The sequence below is a fragment of the Polyodon spathula genome, chromosome 3 (assembly GCF_017654505.1).
Source record: "Polyodon spathula isolate WHYD16114869_AA chromosome 3, ASM1765450v1, whole genome shotgun sequence".
In the NCBI taxonomy this organism is placed as follows: Eukaryota; Metazoa; Chordata; class Actinopteri; order Acipenseriformes; family Polyodontidae; genus Polyodon; species Polyodon spathula.
The window spans coordinates 61,658,410-61,670,534 of NC_054536.1; the positions used below are offsets into that span (position 1 = coordinate 61,658,410).

The following is a 12,125-nucleotide window of genomic DNA, read 5'->3' on the forward strand; positions in this document are numbered from 1 at the left end:
GTGTCTCAACGGAGCGTCAGTATAAAAGCATGGCGATCGCTGTGATCGGGGCTGCTGCAAGGCCTGCTGTTTTCACGGCACCTTTTGAGTTATAGTTTGGGGTATTGTGTTTTATTTTGCACTTTTTGTACGGTTTTCTGTATCTGTCCTCTGTGCGTTACCATCGCTGGTAACGTCACATGACCGCCTTTATTTTACTTTCACTTTCTTTTTGTTGTTAATAAATCCTGCGCGCCTGTGCCGGCGTTTCAACACCAACCTCAGTCTCTCTGTATGCTTGAACAGCGGCTACCCACGCGTGTGACCCGAGGAAGACCCTGTCACAGATACCTATCCACAACTTTGCACATCATGACTTAAGAAATCTTAAAGAAGCTAAATCACATTCACATTTTTGCTAATAGCCCATTATTATTTGGAATACTTCACAATTTATCTGACATGAGCTGCATGTTCAGGATAGAGTGAGCAGCAGTCATAAATGTCAGTTTTCTGACTAGGATATGTAGAATATTCTTAATACCTTTGCAGTTCAGTGCATTCAGGGGAGACAGGGCGTTGTTCGCCCAATATTCTAATATTGTCTTTATGCAAATGAGGAATAACAACGGAACAAATTCCACTTGCATTTAAACAGACCATATAAATATTTGGAACGTTCAGAATACCAAACTAGGTGAATAGATAAATATAAATATGTACTTTGTTCTTTTAGAAAAGAAAAAGTTAACCAAAGCGATTGCAATTAAAGTGTTTTTCATAAAAACAACCCTGAAAAGGTATAAAACGTGACAAATTTGAGGCTCACTCATTGATGTTTTATTACATTAATGACATTTTATGTATACACAGACAAAAATACCACATGGCTGCCTAAACCCCATAAAATGAAAGTCTTTCCCATATCAAGTCCAATTTTCACTGTTTTTAATTAGGTTGATTATCAGGCCTTTAGACAGATGGATAATGAAGGCCACTTTATTATATTAAATCTTAACTTAATTGTAACCATACGGAAAAGCACTTGAGCTAGAACTCATCGCCTTCAAGCTAAATGATGTAGTCATGTATCAGTTTGATCAGTTCCAGTGACTTTTTTTGCAGTACTGAAAAACAGATTTAAAGTTATAATACAATACTGTACATAGCGATTTGGGGGAAAAGCAATCTGGTGGAAATGTAATCAAGTACCGCGACTGTGTGCCACACTGTAGATTTGAATGTAAAAGATGAGTCACTCTCAGAGTTCTAGATCAATCATGCTGGCAGAAGTGGGTATCCAAAGTCTTCTAATCTATTTTTTAAGCTTCAGTGATTTTTGTTTCATGTCCACTTTTTGGTGACCCATACTGAACAAATTTTCACCATGTGCACAGGTCTGTAACTGAAACTGGAAAACAAAAAAACTATATATATATATATATATATATATATATATATATATATATATATATATATATATATATATATATATATATAACTGGATATAATTTGATTAAATTGCTGTCAGTTTTTCGTTAATATATCAGTTAGTCAGCATTTGAATTTGATCAGTAAACTTAAAGCATTTGAATTTATATATATTATATATATATATATATATATGATATATATATAGGGTAGTGCAAAATTTTTGGCCATAGCGGTATACTGAAGGCTACATTTGTTTCTGGAATTGTTTTTTTTTTTATTTATGTATTACACTTCTGAGCTACAAGTTGAAATTAATACAGTGTGTAGGCCCAAAGAGAGTGCTACAAACAAACATCAGCACACACCAAACTAATGTAAAGCAATGAACGTACACATAATGCTTACCTTCAACTGACTGTAAGGTCTCGTAAATAAGTCTGATTCTCTTAGACACACTTTTTTTTGTTCTATTAGTTACCAAAACAGCTGCAAATTACCAGTTACATAAATAAATAAATAAAAGACCTGCAGGGGAAATTACATTAAACAGTATGACTGCAATATGACTCCGCCCTCAAAATGCACAGATTAGAAAATATCACAAATTGCTAGTAATTTGCTAATGAAGGGTATTACTGGCAGCTAAATCTTGTAGCCATTTTAGCAGCAGAAGCTGCGGTGTGCGTAATACACCACACGTAATTTATCAGGTGATTACAGGTGTGTTCAGTTGACTCTACTGTATATAGCTTTGATTACATAGTGAGATAAGAGACCACGTTCTATATTATGTAGCTATGCCAGATCAGCATTGCGGTTACTTTTACGTGTGAGCAGTCTTTCTTGTTGGTGTTGCTACAGGTGGAATACAGTTGCAATTCAGTGAATGACAGAAGTAACTTTACAAAAATTGAACAAAGTAAAGTACTTTATCTGATTCTGCATTGCCTCATTAAACAATCACACTTAAAACCGCTGCCACATAACATCATACAAATGCATGGTATTGTCATTTGTTTGTAGTTAATGTTTGCAGTGTAAGTTTAATTAACTCTGTGTTTATGTTCATGTTAAATGCTTTGGGAGTTTTCAATGGCAATCCGCTGGAGGATAGCGCAAGATGCCATTATTTAAACCGTTTTTTCTGCACCTCTGTTTAGTTCAATAGTAATTCAGATGCCTTCTTTTTGGCAGAATATATAATTATCTAAGAATCTATGTCTATTTTCCAAAGACCAAAATGGCCGATTCTTCAAACTTCCACCAGTTTTCTTTCTGCATTCTTCAGAATGGTTAATACGTATATCTGCCAGTATATCAAAAATAATTACAGCACCAGATCAAATTACCCTGACTTTCAACAAGGATCCTATGAAGCAGCTGATATTATCACTGAGGAAAATCCAAGGAGAAGGGGGGGTGTTATATCCTGTATAATTTTAGACAAATTATGGATCTGTGGATCTAGGCTTGCACACACTGTACTCCTGCTTTTAAGATGTAATATAATAATAATAAGTAATATAGTGTTCAATACTGTGAAAGTATGGGAGGCAATTTAAAGGAGAACGGTATTACTTGTTTATTTGTTTGCACTGATAAACAAAAATGACTTGATCCCTAAGAAGAGATTGTGGTAAAGCAGTACAAATGTTAGAGATGAAGACTAATCACATCTTTAAATTAAAGCACCAAAGTTAAATTAATCAGTAACTATTAACAAATGTAAACCTTTTCCACATATCCCCACTGTATCACATGATTTAAAGCACACAGCTCAGCCTTCAGGGAACGCACAGAAGCAGGGACAGCAACAAAAGTTGGCTTTCTAATAAACTAGAATACTGTATCTCTAAACAAAACTATGTAGCCCATACAAGGTATATACAAACCTGTGTGTGTGTCTGTGTGTGTGTGTGTGTACCAGTCTTCACACATATATTTAATGTTGTTATTTAGTGGATAAGGTAAAATGTTACTTTCTGGTTCTTGGTGCATCTAAATAACTAAACTTGAGAACATGATGTAATTTTGATAGGAATGAATGAAACAGCTACTTTAAGATCATACTTTTAATGTTAAATATTGCAGTTAGAGACCTAAATATTTTTTATACAGAGACAAATATTGCTTCCTGGTGTATTTGTACCCTTTAATTTGATCAACGGATCCCTCAATATTAAGAAGAATGAACATTACTGAGACATTACACATTCAATTTGGAGGTACCAGAGATGCCAAGGGTTGGCTGTCCTAAAGAGTGAGACTTTCCAGGTGGTGTGTTCGGTCACTGCTTAAGACAGGGACTCTCATCTTTGGTTCTTGGTGACGTCCAATAGTCCAATTTTTTAATCCAACCAGCTCTAAATGGTTTGTTTTAAAATATACACTCTTAATATTGCATATGAAACACTTTAATCAGCTAAACTGATTCATATTTAACCCTCAGTAATACAGTAATATGGTACAGTTTGTAGGTACATGCTACTGAAAACAAAATTTGATTTATACTTTCCCAGGACAATTAGCAGCTTTAACTTAAATAATATACATAATAAGAAACTTGTGTATTACTGTTCATAATCTCATGTGATTTTTAAGAACTTATTTTATGGTAGAAAAGTATCCTTATGCTGCTGTACTTTCTTCATGGTGCAGTAGCAATAAGGTATGATCCTGGCAAAACCGAACATGCAACGTAACTGTTTTGTTTAGCACTGGGACAAATACGCAGCTTCAATTAAAACGTATTTTCTATTCGTGTCGCAGAATGTATAAATGACAATATAGAAACTACCACGCAGATGAAACCACTGCATTATTGAGGTGTGGAGTAAATAAAAACATGCATTATTATACTTTCTTCAAATTAGTGTTCAAACAATTTTCTTGTAGGGATCAGCTGTTTGCACAAAATCTCACCTGGAGTTTATGCTCTGTAGTCCAGCCTAGAGTTTACGCACATGTCCGATTGTTTTAAATGTGGCTTTCTGTAAGTGAGAGATTTATTTTTAAAGTTTGCCATCCAACATCAGAGTTATCTAAAGCATCAAATACAGTAAACAATGTGTCTCACGGTGTTTGGTGCTGATACGATCACTAATAGGTGATATATAGAGGTACAGTGAACCACTTGCCCTTGAAGCCCTCCAGAAAATTGAATATCTACTCCGTTTCAAATTTCAACAAACTCTTTATTTAAGACTACCCTCTACAAATTAAACCTTGACTTAAATGCAAAAAGAACATGTCTGGCATTTTTTCTAACAACAATTCTGGCCTTTGTTTATTACTATAGTTACAGGCAATTATTAATTACCCTTAGAAAACCCTAAATACTGTTAAGGTTATTCAATTAACACTGGTACTATAAATCTTACAGAATGAAAGACAAAGATTACAATTCACACAGGAAAAACAATTTCGCTCTAAGTTTAGGAAATTTTGAACATTACAATAAATCTACTGGTTTTGGAATTAAATTTAATACATGAACCAACTGATCAACAAACTTGAAATATACTAATTAAGTTACTGAACTGCTGGCTTACTATCATACTGTGCTGCCATAAGTGAAATCATAAACCACAAACATATTATGATTTAAAAATGGCAGAAAAATCTTGGGTATTAATAAAACATGTCTATCATCCTCCATACTAGAGCAGGAATAAGATGATTTTTAGGAATGATGCAAAAAGTATGCCACAAATGCAGCTGAAAAGATCATTTAAAAAGAGACGGGGAACAGTTTTCAAACAACTTCGCTTTCTACCGAAAAGACTTAACATGTAACTGTTTTTTGTATAATGGTGCGTTTTGGTGAAGGTTTGGAAGAAATTACAGAAGACACAAGGTTACTACATATTACAGGAGCTTGAACCTTTAAACTCAAATCTCATATGATATTAAAATACAATGTTCCACTGCCTGTTGTCAAATTATAAACTAGATAGCACTTGTAGAAAAACTGACAGACCACCTGGCTATAATTATAATGTTAAAACGTTTAGCTGTGCTTTTTTAATTTTTTTTTTTTTTTTTTTTTTTTTTAAATCAATTTTAACATAAAATATGATAAAATCATATGCAACCTTGATATTCTATGGGTTTGGAGCAGGCAAATTACAATTTTCCATCAGTGTGATAAATATGCAATTAGAACTGAAAAATGGCAGAGGAGCTGTGAGAGATAATTGGTACAATTGTTCTTTCAGTTTCACTTACATATGGTATTTCAAAAACCACAAGCCAGAAAGAAAACTATATGGTACTGTATTAAATGAGGTTTCAGCAGTGATGTAAAAAATGAAGTGTTGTTAATCTCCACACTTAGACATTTAATGCCACTTTATCTTTGGAACCTTATATAGAATTTCATTAATCAATTTCCAATTGGTGAAGGACACTGCTATTAGCTGCTGAGATACCAGGAGAAATAGATTTTCTCTGCTCTGATTGTAGTAACTGTCATGCCATTTATTGTGACTCTAAAACACCCTGAAGGGCAGTATATTTGTTAAGCACAGATGCCTTGTTAACATCCACAAAAAATCTCTCACATAAAACAAATCTTAAGGCTTCATTTTTTAAAAGCTGTTGACCCAGATGCCCTGTGATCTTTATGATAATGTTACACCCTACAGTTCTACACTGTTCTTAATGTAATTACATTTATAATGATACAAACTCAATATTTATCTTCAAAGTACAGCAGAAACATTGTCACCACAAATACCAAATATTTCAATTTGACTGTTAAAATATTTATTCATCGTTACATAGTTGTATTGCATTGTTAGTAGCTGTATTCGGTATAAAAGAAGCAATTAATGTACCAGTGCATTAAAATAACAACAACACATGGGATTGGAAGGCCGCACCAGGAGGCCAAGAGGCCTGTGGCCCAAAATGAGCTTGTGGCGTTAGGCCAGAGAGCCGATATCCCTGCCAACAGGGCCGGTGTTCTGAAAAGCTATTTCCAAATAATTGGCACGCTTTCATATGACTGGCTTAATAGTTTTTCAAACACTTAAATGTACATGCCACAAAAATCAATCACATTCTAACCACCATAGGAAATTAAGTCCGCAGACACTGCTACATCGGCGCCAACTACTATAGCTGTAGCTATTCATTTTGTCTCCTGGTCTATCTGTATAGCTGCGATATAATAACTATACTGCATTTTTATTTTTGACTTTAAAATTATGAAAGTAGTCCTGAAAATTGCTGAACACATGGAATTAGCACATGGAATTTTTTTTTAATTACAGATGATGGTTTTAACATTTTTTTTTTTTATTCCCCAATCAAATCATTTTGAGTAAAAATGGTGACTGTAGTTAACTTTACTTCAAGCTAATAAGAATGAACAACATTGTATTGTATGTTAAATAATCTAGTGCACTTACAGGAAACGTTTAAAAAAAAAAAAAAAAGCCTAAGCAATGCTCATTAAGTTTAATGTTGTAAAGGTTCACAATATTTTAGTAATAGAGCTTTTACGTGGTGTGTTGTGAAAGTAAACCAAACATCGCAACTTTCAGCTTCAGTAAACATGTTACCGTTTACTTTCCTGTTCAAAGAAAACCTTATATCTGAAACCGTCACGATGGCATTGCTATAGAAGGTGGCTGGTGTCATTCTACCTCGTTCGTTTACTTTGATACAAGCATTGAAAGAAAATATCTTGAATGTAACAAAAGCAGACAGGTTTTCCTGTCACAAAATAAAAAAAAAAAAAAAAAAAAAAAAAAAAAAAAAAAAACAACAAAAAAAAACTACTGTCATTTCAGGCAAGTCTAAGAATTACTGCTTCCTGATTTGTGTAAACATAACCACAGCATGCTGTTAAACACATCTATGTCTTTAAGGTATGTATCATGAAGTATCAAGAAGCTATTGGAAATAAATGTTTAGGATTTTCAACGTATTATGTGAAGACAGCTAATGTTGTTTTTTCACACTATTTGACTTGCACCTCCCCCTGTTAGGATATGTGGGCAAATAGCTCCATGTGTCTTTCCTAGTCTGAGAGAAAACCAAGGGAAAAAACACGCTCAGAAGCACACAAATAAAAGGCTCTTTCTTTGGTTTGGAGGCTGTACCTAATACAGGAAATGAACACAAGTTTTCTGTAAGCCATCCAGCTTCTGAATCAGCTGTTCCTTAAAACTGTTTCTACTTTTAATTGTAAGATTTGAATGCCAAAAGTTATATAAGAAAAGGGTAGTTTGTCCAACTTTCATTCTTTCCAAATCCTCAAACTTGAATTTCAAAACCCTGACATTTTAACAACCAAGAGTTATCAACATTCAAGAAACAAATGAAATTAAATGAATTACCAGACAAAAAAAAAAAAAAAAAAAAAGCCTCTCATTGCGTCTGGCCTGGCGGAGAGCCAAAGTTAGTAATACAGTGCTAAGCAGAAGACAGGAAGTACTAGAAAAGTCGAACAATGTTATGACAATGCTTATAACTTTTACAGTCAGGCATGGCAGCACATCTGCACAACATCAGACTCTGGACAGGCCCGCAGAGAGGAAACCATTTTCTTACTTGGCAGTGAGCTGCTTCAGCCAGATGTTATCACTTTACCGGTATCTTTTCAGCAACAAAAAAAAAAAAGGAAAATATATATTTTTAAAGGGAGGAAATGGGAGTTACTTGTTTGAAAGAAGTGGTACAATATATTAATGGCCTGTAATTAATTTACCATGACAAAATCTTAGACATTTCATAGAAAATGGCAGTTTTTTTTCCCCCTTTTGATGCAATAAAGTCAGTGGCTTGTCTTTTCAACAGGAAACAGCCCCTATGAAGGGGCTGTAAAACAAGTTGTGATGGGTGTTCCGTACACAGACTTTTTGGATGCTTGAACAAGAACCAATTGCCTGTAAAATTAGATAGTCACCTGACAGGTATTTAAATAAATGAGATAGCATTTCCCTGGCTTTTTTCTTTCTTTTTTTTCTGTATGGCACAGATGTATTATACGAACATGCCTAGGAACCAGGGGACCAGCCTGTCTTATCTAAATAATTACAGCAGGCTGCCTTATAAAAATGTCATGTTATCATTATCACTGCTGAAAAAAAAAAAAAAAAAAAAAAATGGAAGTTTAAACAATGTGTGACATGAATGGATCTGAAAAGCAAGCATTCTCAATAATCTAACAGGCACCATTTTAAAAGACACAATCTACTTTTTTTTCTGAATCTGTTAATCCTTTATTCTCTAAAACCTGCTTTGTTTGTCAGTATGGCATATAGGAAATCATTATATTTTCAAAAGATCCAGCACTGTAATAACATATGAATGTGTGTTTACAGATATTTCTATTCAATTCAGCGAGCTATGTGTGTTAATGAATGGATATCCTTGACCTTTATCCTTTATCCATCATAGCCACTGTTTACATGTATTCATTGCAAAATGTTATCTTTTATTAATATTAGCTTTTCTATCCATGATTCCCCTTGTTAATCTTATATATATATATAGACACTTATATATATATATATATATATATATATATATATATATATATATATATATATATATATATATATATACACACACCTATTTTATGTAACAAGGCAGATCAAAATTACTTCCTGTGTGGTAGGTCAACTGACCTGATTGCTGGTAGACCACTGGAGTGAAATAACCAAAACTCTTCTAAAGAAAAGCAAGACTAATGGAAATATTGCTAATAAGGGGTAAGAAACATTTTAAACTTGGGCTAGCCCTCCTTTAAGGCAAATACATCTTGCTTTGCAAAAATACCTTTATTAAAAAAAAAAACAAACAAACAAAAAAAAACTTCCAGGTTTTAAATATGTAATGGCAAAGAAACACCCAAGTTAACACATTTTAAATAATATTTTACGTTTGCTTCCGAGAGATTGACTTGGCTGATTAAATAATTATTATTTTTTTTTTTTAAATCAGGCTAATGCTATTCCGATCCGACCAAATACAAACTAATTTTGCTTTCTTTAAAATGTGTGTCTTTTTTGGAAATACCTCTTCTTTTTCAGCATGGTATATTGGAAGTCATTATCTTTTCAAAAGATCTGGAACTGGAATCACAAATTGATATATATATTGCTAGATGTATCATTGTAATTAAATAATCAGTGGGACCTTGGGTTTCTCTATTTTGCCAATAACAAAACATAGAATTGGATGTACCATTGTAGCACATAAGTTAGGAGATTGCCCTCCTGTAACAAAATGCTGTTCTTTGAAAATTATTGTAAACATTACTGATGAGTATACGTGTCCTTGGCAGTCTCCCCTGGTTTCTTTCTTTTTCACTGTTCAGAGTAATCATCCATGGAGACTAAGACAACATTACGAGCAAATATTTTTTTTAAAAGAGTAAAGACACACCATATCTACAATGCTTTTACTAAAGAACTTGAAGCTACTGCACTAACACGTAACTATGACGTGATAGGTGTTACAGAAACGTGGTTGTCTGAGAATGATGGGGACGATATAATATTTGTGGGTGTGCACTGTATAGGAAAGACAGGCAGGACAGAAGAGGAGGAGGGGTAGCGCTATACATAAGAAACAGTCTTTAAGCCCAGGTGTTAAACCTGGACAAAGAAAATAAAACCGAATCAATATGGGTCAGAATAACGGACAAAAATTAAAAGGGCATAATAATAGGAGCATGCTATAGACCGCCAGATTCAGACGGTGAGCAAAATAATCTGTTATACAATGGCATTAGAAATGCGTGTAGCAAAGGAGAAGCCATACTAATGGGGGATTTCAACTTCCCCCAGATAAAATGGGAAAACCCGGTGGGTAGCACGAAGGATGAAATAGAAATGGTGGAAATGACAAATGACTGCTTCCTAACACAATTTGTCAAGGCACCGACTGGAAGGGAGGCATGCCTTGATTTAGTCTTTTCAAATAACGAAGATAGAATAACTAAAACAGAGGTCAGAGAACCACTGGCAAACTCAGACCACAACATGGTCTCATTTGAAGTGTTTTTTAAAACCCCAAAAGTAATGACTAAAGCTAAGGTTTACAATTTTAGAAAAGCAAACTATGAAGGTATGAAACAGAGACTAACAGAAGTAGACTGGAGTAAAATAGAGAAAACACCCACAGAAGAAGGATGGTTGTTCTTCAAAAATGTAGTACTAGAGGCGCAAAACAATTACATCCCTAAAGTAGACAAATCTAAATGTAAAACTAAATTGCCAAAATGGTTTAACAGATCAATTAAAAAAAATATTCAGCGAAAAAAAGGCACTTTACAGAGCATTAAAAAAGGACCAAAAAGAAAGTACGCAGAAAGAGTACACAGAACTGCAAATGCAAGTCAAAAAGGAAGTTAGAAAGGCCAAGAGAGAAATAGAAATGAACATTGCTAAGGGAGCTAAAACCAATTCCAAAATGTTTTTCCAATATTACAACAGCAAGAGAACATTCAAAGAGGAGATTAAATGTTTAAGAGATACAAATGGCAAAATCATAGATGAAAAAAAAAAAATAGCAAATATATTAAATGATTACTTTTCACAAATTTTTACAAAGGAAGATACTGACAACATGCCCCACATGTCATCCAGTTCCTATCCAGTTTTAAATAACTTTAGCATAACTGAGGCAGAAGTGTTAAAGGGACTAGGAGCTCTTAAAATAAACAAATCCCCTGGGCCGGATGAGATCCTCCCAGTAGTACTCAAAGAAATGAAAGAAGTAATTTACAAACCGCTAACCAAGATCATGCAGCAGTCTCTTGACACAGGGGTGGTACCAACAGACTGGAAAATTGCAAACGTAATACCGATCCACAAAAAGGGAAACAAAACTGAACCAGGTAACTACAGACCAGTAAGCCTGACTTCTATTATATGCAAACTTATGGAAACTATAATAAGATCCAAAATGGAAAATTACCTATATGGTAACAGGGTCCTGGGAGACAGTCAACATGGTTTTAGGAAAGGGAGATCGTGTCTAACTAACTTGCTTGATTTTTTTGAGGATGCAACATCGATAATGGATAATTGCAAAGCATATGACATGGTTTATTTAGATTTCCAGAAAGCTTTTGACAAAGTCCTGCACAAAAGATTAATTCTCAAACTGAACGCAGTTGGGATTCAAGGAAACACATGTACATGGATTAGGGAGTGGTTAACATGTAGAAAACAGAAAGTACTGATTAGAGGAAAAACCTCAGAATGGAGTGTGGTAACCAGTGGAGTACCACAGGGATCAGTATTAGGTCCTCTGCTATTCCTAATCTACATTAATGATTTAGATTCTGGTATAGTAAGCAAACTTGTTAAATTTGCAGATGACACAAAAGTAGGAGGAGTGGCAAACACTGTTGCAGCAGCAAAGGTCATTCAAAATGATCTAGACAAGATTCAGAACTGGGCAGACACATGGCAAATGACATTTAATAGAGAAAAGTGTAAGGTACTGCACGCAGGAAATAAAAATGTACATTATAAATATCATATGGGAGATACTGAAATTGGAGAAGGAATCTATGAAAAAGACCTAGGAGTTTTTTGACTCAGAAATGTCTTCATCTAGACAATGTGGGGAAGCTATAAAAAAGGCTAACAAGATGCTCGGATACATTGTGAAAAGTGTTGAATTTAAATCAAGGGAAGTAATGTTAAAACTGTATAATGCACTAGTAAGACCTCATCTTGAATATT

At 34.2% G+C, this 12,125-nt stretch overlaps 1 protein-coding gene across 3 annotated transcripts in view; it reads right to left on the reverse strand.

The window, feature by feature from the left end:
* LOC121313275 (zinc finger transcription factor Trps1-like) overlaps nucleotides 1–12,125 on the reverse strand; it is a 111,492-nt gene that overhangs the window by 23,340 nt on the left and 76,027 nt on the right. The gene's annotated exons all lie outside the window — the stretch shown is intronic.